Source organism: Sciurus carolinensis, chromosome 12 (genome assembly GCF_902686445.1).
Source record: "Sciurus carolinensis chromosome 12, mSciCar1.2, whole genome shotgun sequence".
In the NCBI taxonomy this organism is placed as follows: Eukaryota; Metazoa; Chordata; class Mammalia; order Rodentia; family Sciuridae; genus Sciurus; species Sciurus carolinensis.
This window is the reverse complement of record NC_062224.1, coordinates 32,831,522-32,840,909: the sequence shown is the minus strand read 5'-3', so window position 1 is coordinate 32,840,909 and position 9,388 is coordinate 32,831,522. Positions and strand designations below refer to the sequence as shown.

The 9,388-nt window shown below is 41.5% G+C and overlaps 1 pseudogene; it reads left to right on the top strand.

Moving 5' to 3' along the window:
* Positions 1 to 235: 235 nt before the first annotated feature.
* Positions 236 to 3,298, top strand: LOC124961203 (zinc finger protein 425-like; annotated as a pseudogene).
* Positions 3,299 to 9,388: the final 6,090 nt, after the last annotated feature.

Sequence of the window (9,388 nt, the reverse complement as noted above, 5' to 3'; positions counted from 1 at the left end):
GCTAACTTACTACTAAAATTAAGGTTACCAACAAAATTGGGCGAAATATACGTCTTTAGATCAAGAGACGAATTACATGCATACATGTGTGCTTTTCACAAATGATGATGTTTTGTAACATTGATTTAACTCACACTGTTCCAAAAAAAAAAAAGAAAGAAAGAAAGAAAAGAAAAAAGAAAGAAAGAAGGAAAAAATTGACCTGTTCACTTTCACTTGGTGATTATATTAGAGCATGGGACCCTTTGTGAGCTGAAAAACTGCAGCAGCCAAGATGCTTGCTGGAACCTAAAGTGGCTAAGAGGTCGATCCTAGAGCTGAAATGGTTACAGGGTTCTAAAGACTGTTGGCTCTATGCAAACTCTCAGGAAAGATTTTTGGGCAGGTCACACAAGCAGGAGTTGATGTGGGAAAATAAGAAGAGAGATAAGCATACAATAAAAGCTGCTGAGTGGATAGCATTTTTCACAGATCCAGTTTTTTTTTTATTTGTTTGTTTTAAGAGGACTGAAACTAAGTGAATTTGGATATCCTCTTCCAGCTGAAGATGCAAATGTTGGCTCTAGGAAGGTTCACTCCCTTTTTATGTGGTAAGAAATGTTCCTGGACTAGGAAGGAACCAAAACTTGTAAAATTCTGCCTTTTTGAATCCTGGAAGCTTTGACTGGAAAGTTCATAAGTCTTTCCCTTTGTGGGAGTGTGTGTGTGTGTTTATCATCAGGGAGGGGTCTTTGGGCCTAAATTACTCCTGCAGATAACAGGTCCTTTGCTAAAAACATAGCATATCCTATTGACTTAAGCCTGGACAGGGCAGGAGGTAAATTTTTTTTTTTTTTTTTTTTTTTTTTTTAAAGCATGTGGGGTCAGCACAGGAGACCCACTGTATAGAATTATCCCCTTAATCTTATGTTTCCACCTCTCATATCTCTCTGTTACTTATTAATGGTAGAAATGAAACAAGTCAGACAAGAGGACATACTGGCAAAGCTTTTATTAAGGCTTCTATTTGAGATGAACACACAGCACTGACCAGGCTGGCTCCTGGAACAATGGAAGAGAGTTAGTTTTATTCACGTGAAAGTGCAGTTTGTAAGATGGTGGTGGAGGTGTGCTAAGGTTTAGAAATGTTTATTGGCCAACGGGGCGGGGCGGGGCGGGTCCCCCGGAGCTGTCAAGGCCCAGCCCTGTTCGGTTACCGTGACCTTTGCTGATGTAGCCTTATATTTCTCGGAGCAAGAGTGGGAGATCCTGGAGGAGTGGCAGAAGGAAATGTACCAGCAAGTGATGAAGGCCAATTATGAGACCCTTGATTTCCTGGGCTGCACTTCTTCAAAGCCAGAGTTGATCATCTGAATGGAACAAGGGAGAACGCTATTAATCAGCAATCAGAGGTGTTGCAACAAAACAAGAAGGACAATTAACCCTTCTGCTGATGAACAGATAACCAGGGGACTCTCAGGGCAAAAGATCAAGAATGACATTTAAATGGTCTTCAGAATCAGGACCTGTGTACTACCTTATTAGAAAGGGCCACCTTACAATCTCCAAGCCTCCAAGAAAAAGAATTTCCAAATAAAATTCTCTAATCATGACAAGACAAGAAAGATCCAAGGCTTACGTCTCTGGATGTCCCACTAGACATAGAAATTCCTCCAGGGCCAGGGTTGTATTCCTGCTTTGTCTTCAGGAAAGACTTCCAGATAAAGAGCGACTTGATAAAGCACATTAGTAGCCACTCCAAGAACCTAAAAGAACCTCTCAAAGTCCAAAATACAAAAACAAATCCAGAGGGAAATCGGAACTCGCGTGGACCCGGATGTTCGGCTGTAAGAAACTGTTCCGGTGCAGTGAGTGCTAGAAGAGCTTTCACCTGAGGTGCAGCCTCATCACTCACCAGGTGGTCCACATTGGGCAGCGGCCCTTCGCTGCCTTGAGTGTGGCAAGACCTTTGGCTACAAGGCCAACTTGAAGAAGCACCTGTGTTTGCACAAAGGTGAGCGGCCGTTTCACTGTGGGGACTGCGGCCAGGGCTTCGTCCAGCAGTGCCAGCTCACGGAGCACCGCCCGCTGCACAGTGGGGAGAGGCCTTTCCCGTGTCCCCAGTGCTGCGGGCCCGGGCTTACGCCTGCGGAGAAGCCTGCAGGCGCACCTTTGCCAGCACAGCGGCCAGAAGCCCTTAGGCTTCCCCGAGTGCAGCAGGGTCTTTGCCCGGAAGGCCGCCCTGCAGGCCCACCAGAGGACGCACGGCGGGGCGGGGAGAAGCCATTCTCCTGCGAGGCCTGTGGGAGGAAGTTCGTCCTCAAGACCAAGCTCACGGATCACGTGCGTGTCCGCACCGGAGAGAAGCCCTTCTCCCCCAATGCAAGAAAAGCTTCCGCCTGAAGAGAAGCCTGAAAGCCCACGGAGTCCAGCACCGGGGGCAGAAGCCCTTCCAGTGTTCCGAGTGCGGCTAGAGCTGCTTCTGGAGGAACGCCAAGAGGGCCCACCAGCGCCTGCACAGCTAGGGGAAGCCCTTCTCCTGCGCCAAGTGCGGTAAGAGGTTCACCCTCCAAACTGGCGCACCACGCGGGGGTGCACGCTAGGCAGCGGGAGTTCGCCTGCGGCCAGTGCAGGAAGACCTTCCCCCTGCGCTCCAGGCTCACGCAGCACCTCAAGAGCCACAGCGCCGAGAAGCCCTTCTCCTGCGCGGACTGTGGGCGCGGCTTCCGCCGCCGCTCGCACCTCAGCGAGCCCTCCCAGGGTCCCGAGTGCGACGAGCGCTTCTTCTGCAAGGCCTCCGGGAGGTTCCACCAGCGCATACACAGGGACGAGCGGCCCTACGCCAGTGTAGCAAAACCTATGCTCAGCAATCCCAGCTTACGGAACACCTGCGCGTCCACAGCGGGGAGAAGCCCTGCCAGTGTCCCCAGTGTGACCGGAGTTTCCGTCTGAAAGGAAATTTGAACTGCCACCTTCTCCAGCACAGTGGCACGAAGCCATTCTCGTGCATGAAGTGTGGCAAAAGCTTCCCGCAGCAGTACCGGCTCATGGAACACACGCGTGTCCACAGCCGGGAGAAGCCCTTCCAGTGTCCGGAGTGTGACAAGAGCTACTGCATCCGGGGAAGTTTGAAGATCCATCTGCACACGCACAGGAGAAAGAAGCCCTTCCTCCAGAGGAGAAGTTTGAAGACTCATCTGCATCATCACAACCAAGAGAGGCCTTTACTTGTGAGGAGTGTGGAAGGAGCTTCACGTACATGAGGGCATTCAACACCCACATTGCCATGCATTCCAGGGAAAAGCCCTCCATTCTCTAGGGCAGACCACACAACCCTTGGTGACGGCTCACTTGTCTCTAGTTTGGCAGAGCAAAGAATTCACAGATTGGCTATACGCACCCTGGTCAAATGCATAGTCAGCAGGACCCCATGGCTCTTGGACAAAATTTCCAAATTATCTAGGGAAAGACAGAAAGACTGCCAGTCATGGCAGAAAAGGTCATGGACATGGAACCCAGGGCCTGCTTGCTAGGCAAGTACTCTACCACGGAGCTACATTCCAGCCCTAAGAAACATTTTATACCAATCTGCTAGTTCAGCAGAGTTTCAGTGTCATCCAAGTGTGTAATTCCTTCATTTTTAGAAACCAGCTTTTCCGTTGCTGGGCCTCCCTATTTAAATTCTCATTGAAATGTTCAATTTTCTCTCATGTAGATTTTCATTTTTTCTCAAATGATTGCATGGTATCTGTTTCTTTGGAGGTGGGGAGTTTTCTGTATTGCTAAAAGTAAATGCCCTTTTTCACCAAAAAAAAAAAAAAAAAAAATGCTTATTGGCTTTAGGTATTTTTCAGAGGTTTATTTTTCTTTTCCTGTGAGGATACCTTTTACACTGAGGAAGACATGGTAATCCTGTCAATCATTGTAGCCAAATGTTAGTTTTCCATATCGATGCCACATCTTGTATAAACATCTCTGTTTTATATTGGGAATGAGTTACTGCAACTCTTGGAAGAGCTCATATGTTGGAAATAGAAGAGAAGACAATTTAGGACAAGTAAGAAGTTAAAAGTCCTGAGAATTGCCATTTTAATGGCCTGTCAACAGTTGTTATCCTTTAATGCTGTTTGTCCTTGAAGTCATGGCAAAAACCTCCTGGTGCTAATGATGCCACTGGTCTCTAAAGCTGTTAACATGGTTTGAGGGGGATGATTAAGGCACATACCAAGTTTTTAATAGCTAACAAGTTATGAGTTAGGTGAGAGAACAGAGAAAAAACTTATACCATCTTTTAATAGCTATCAGGGCATGAGTTAAGGAATTTGTCTTTTGTCCCTATGGTGGTCTCTGTTTCTTATTTATATATATGCATATATATATATGTATGCACATTTAAAAATATATATAAATATATATATGCACATATAGACATATACATATACATTTCATATGTATGTATAAAATGCTTTCTTCTTGAATTTTAAGCATTAGCACTTTTTCTGAGAATGTAAGAGCCAATCGGATATCACTATATTGAAAATGGAAAAGGGTGAAGGAGAGAATACAAACATTTTAACTTAAGGGCAATGGCTTGCTTGTCCATTGTAAAACAGATATCTTAGTCCTTTGCACTTCCAGATACAAATTAAGAAAAACTTGTTCTGCTCAGAAATGGATCCAAAAGATGCTTGGAAGTCCCATCTCCCACTATAGATCTTTCTGGAGAATTGCCCTCTGACAATTTAGACTTCCCTAGGACATGGTGAGGTTTTATAATACAGATAGCTTTGGGTAGGGGATATAGATTAATGTAGAGCACTTTTATAGCTTATTCATGGCCCTGGGTTTGACCCATAGCACCACAAAGAAAAAAAAAAGGTAACTACATTAGCTTTGAAAAGCAGGAAATTTGATTCCTTTGATTCCACTCACCTGTGTTGGAGCTTCATGTCTCTAAAGATGATCTCAGGGTCTTTTGGAGAAGAAGAAAATTTTAAGGTTCATAACATAACTAGTGTTTCTCATAATGGTGTAGAAATGGCTGTAATTGGTTTCAGAGAAAAGTTATTACTTTACTTCTTTACTGGGAATTTATCAGTATCAATAATACTTAAATCTTTCCTTCCTCAGAGATAGGGAGGTAGGATAAGAAAAATGATTTGGAAGTCTTCCTTCCTTGCTTAGGACAATGAACCGAAGATTGCTAGAGATATTTAGGGCTTGAGTGCTCTGCAAGCCCAGGAAACATTTTCTAGCCATTTCTTCTTCTGCACCACAAAAGACTCTGGGACTTCATTTAGGGAAGATTTAAATACAAGATTTAAAAATGATAATCAAAATGAAGAGGGTAGTTGCAGGTAGCTCAGTGGTGGAGCACCTGTTCAGCATGCTCGAGGCTCTGGGTTTGAAGCACAGCATAGCAAATAAATAAAACAAACAAACAAACAAATGCTTTTAAATGCCTTCCTTGAACTGTTTGAAGTTGCTGATTCTGTGGTGCCTGGTTAGAAAGGCCCAGGGTTTGCTAACTTTTCTCCATCAATCAATAGTTGATGGACCTTAGGCAATGATGGGTAAGGAGCTTTCAACTAAATCAACTCAGTTGCAGGGATCAAAGTACGTGGGGATTGCTCAACTGCTTTGTAGCCAGAAGTGTGTTGTTCTGCAAGATGTGTTATCCCCTCAAAGTGGTAAATCCCTTTAGTCTTTAGGACACTTAAAAGGGAGCTTCAGAGACATTGTTTAAAGTCTGACTTATTTGTTTTACTCTTGACTTTTTTCATGATTCATTGAGATTCCTTAAGAACTGAGCACTATGCTAGCAGAAAGATACATACTGTGATCAAAACAGATTTGCTCCCTGTTCAGAGGGAACTTGCAGTATAAATAGGGGTGGGCCAAGACAGTCAATGAACAAGTCAATAAGCAAATAGATAATTAAAAATTAGCAATAAGGCTTTGGAGGTTAAGAACAAATGCTCTCTAAATAACTTAGTGAGACCCTGTCTAAAAATTAAAATTAAAGAAGGGCTGGGGGACTGAAGTTTTGACTCAGTGGTAGAGTGCTTGCTTCACATGTATGAGGCACTGGGTTCAATTCTCAGCACCACATATAAAGAAATGAATAAAATAAAGGTCCATCAACAACTAAAAAATATTAAAAAAAAAAAAAAAGAAGAAGAACTGGGATGTTGCTTAGTGATTAAGGGCCTCTGGGTTTAATCCCTGGTACCAAACAAACAAACTACCCCGCCATTAAAAAACAACCCAAAAACCCAAACAACAACAACAACAGAACCAAATGCTCTAATATGGGGAATGGTCTTTTTGTTTTGGAGGACTGAACCCAGACCTTTGTATATCCTAAGCATGTGCCTACCACTGATAAACCCCCAGCCCAGAATAAGCTATTTTAAAGTGGGTGGTTAACAGAGGCCTCTCTGAGTACCAGATATTCATGATGAGAAATGGAGGTGAGAAGGATTCAAGCAAGAAAAATATGTAAAAAAAAAAAATTGAGCAGAAGGAAAAGCATGAATCAAAGTTAGGAAGACAAGAGGTTTATTGATAAGAGCAAAAGAAAGGTAGTTAGTTCTATGCCTCAGAATCTATTACCCAAATTCGACAGCATTTAAGAGCCTAGGAACTCTCTTAATATTTTATATTTTCATTTACTACCTATTTTGAATATAACAGAATGAAAAATTAATTATTTAATATCTTTTAAGAACTATCTGATCCTTGCAAATATTTATGTAGGTAGGGATCGATCCAAGTAATGGTATAAAATGGGGAAACAGAAATGAATGTAATCTCTTTGGTAGTGCCTTTAGACCAAATAGGGAGACTCCTCTTCCCTCAACATTTTCCCCACTCCTATGATTCTGATTGGTGTAAAGCCCTTGTATTTTTTCTTTCCCCAAAATGACTGGAAAGGAACATTTCAAGGGGTTGGGGTCGTAGCTCAGTGGTAGAGTATTTGCCCATCACTTGTGAGGCCCCAGGTTGGATCCCAAGCACTGTGAATGGAAAGCAGGGAAAACTGTTTTAATCATCGCTTACTTCTACCCTTATTATTCTACCATAATAAATTAAAATTTTCCTCACTTGCTACCTTTGGTGGTAGTAATGGTGCTAGGAATTGAACCCAAGACTTCTGAACTTTTTAAATAACATGTTTTCAAAATAGCATACTAGAATTAGGAGAATTCACCTTAGAGTGATTGGGTTCAAATCTTAGCCTTATTTTTCATTACCAGGGTGACTTTGGGCAAATAAATCTCTGTTAGTTCCAATTCCTCCATCTGTAAAATAATTATGATAGTAACTACTTTGTAAATGCAAACATTTAATTAGACTATGTATACAAATGGCCTAGCAGATATTAGATGCTCAATAGGTGTTAAACAAAGAATATAAGAGTCAGTTATGTAACTCCAGTATTTCCAGGCCTTTTACAGTCAAGCCCCCCTAGAAACACAAAAGGAAGAATTGTTAATTCACCCAAGCTGAGGGAACCTGCCGGCATGAGAAGCTGGACATTCTCAAGCTTTGTTGTTAGGTATACTGTTTTCAACAAAGACCCTATACTTATGCCATCCTCAGATGAGTGCCAAGAGGTAATCCTTTTCTGATTGGTTCAGTGATTTTCTGCCCCTAAATGCTGGATTTCACCCACCACACCCTGCATGATGTGGGCCAGGAAAGATCAATCTCAGAATCAGTGTGCCTAGAATCCTTATCAGAAGTTTTAGACTGAACCCAGTTTTGTGTCTACTTCATAGATGGAATACTCATTCGTATTTATCCAAGAATCCCCAAATATAACAAATGGCAGACATGAATCTATCCCAGGTACTCTGGGATATTCTTCAGAATACATTTTATGAGCATGACATAGTATTATACATCAATGTTTCAGCAAATAAATGAACAAAAGGTAGAATATCCATACCATGGAATATTATTTATCAATTAAAAGGAAGTACTGATACATGCTGCAACATGGATAAGCCTCAAAGAGTTTATGCTAAGGGGAAAGAACCAGAAAAAGAGTCACAATCTTTCATAATTCCATTTGTATGAAACACTCAGAAAAGGAAATTTTATAGAGCCAAAAGTTACACAACTTTGTAAATATACTAAAAAATAACTTAATTAAATCTAGTTATGCGCTGAGGGTCTAGCTCAGTGGTAAAGCACTTGTCTAGCATGTGTGAGGCTAAGGGTTTAATGCTCTTGTAATCTAATCATATTACCTCTGAACATTCCTGCATTGTCTCACAAATGAGCTGCTGGGGGACATATCACATCCAAACCATAAAACCTAGTCCTCATGACCTTAGAATATTTTTCTTCAGAATTTATTTATTTATTTAGGTACTGGGGATTGAACTCAGGGGCACTCAAACACTGAACTACATCCACAGTCCTATTTTGTATTTTATTTAGAGACAGGGTCTCACTGAGTTGCTTAGTGCCTCGCTTTTGCTGAGGCTGGTTTTGAACTAGAGATCCTCCGGTTTCAGCCTCCTGAGCTGCTGGGATTACAAGTGTGCACCCCTGTGCCCAGTTGGAATTTACTTTAGATTTCCTTTTGGACCCAAGAATTGGGTTGAATTTAGTTATCCTGGCCAAAGCAGTAAATCAAGTGAATTTAATCCATTTCTCATCAGGAGATCTGTGCCTCTAAACTGAGGTTCAAAGAGCATTATCCTTTTTTAAATGACATTTTAAATTAACTTTATAGAGGAATTATTTATAAATCATAAATTCACCTTTTATGTGTATGTGTAGTGCTGAGCATTGAACCCTTGGTTTCACATATGTGATTGCTTTCCCAGAATATTACACCAGCATCCAGTTTCCATTTGGAAATCTGTGTGCTTCTTGGGAAGCTGACTCTACCCCTGTCTAATATCTAAAGTGAAATATATGATTTACTGTAGAAATATTATTGCAAGAATTGGCTTGTGATCTCTGTTAGTCAAATCAGAATGGATCCACATCAATTGCCAGAAATGCTTGAAGAAAATTTTTAGGTGATGCTTTGGACATAAAGTTAGAACTCCACTCAATGCCAGGAGGGAAAATAGCCAAAGTCAAATATGACCTCTGTTGGATAAGATATACCATAGGATAAATTATGAAACTATGCTTGAAGGCTGTTATCTCAGACACTTTAAATTATGTGAGTAATAAACTCCTTTCATTATTTAATATATTTAACCTGGGATTTATATAAATATATAGATACTGTGTGGAAGACCCAATTTTATGAAGATGTGCCTTCTTCCCAACTTGGTCTATAGATTCAACACAACTCCAATTCCAGGAAGTGATTTTTGTAGCTATAGACAAACTAGATCTAATGTTTATATGAAAAGGAAAACTTGAGAATAGTAAACAT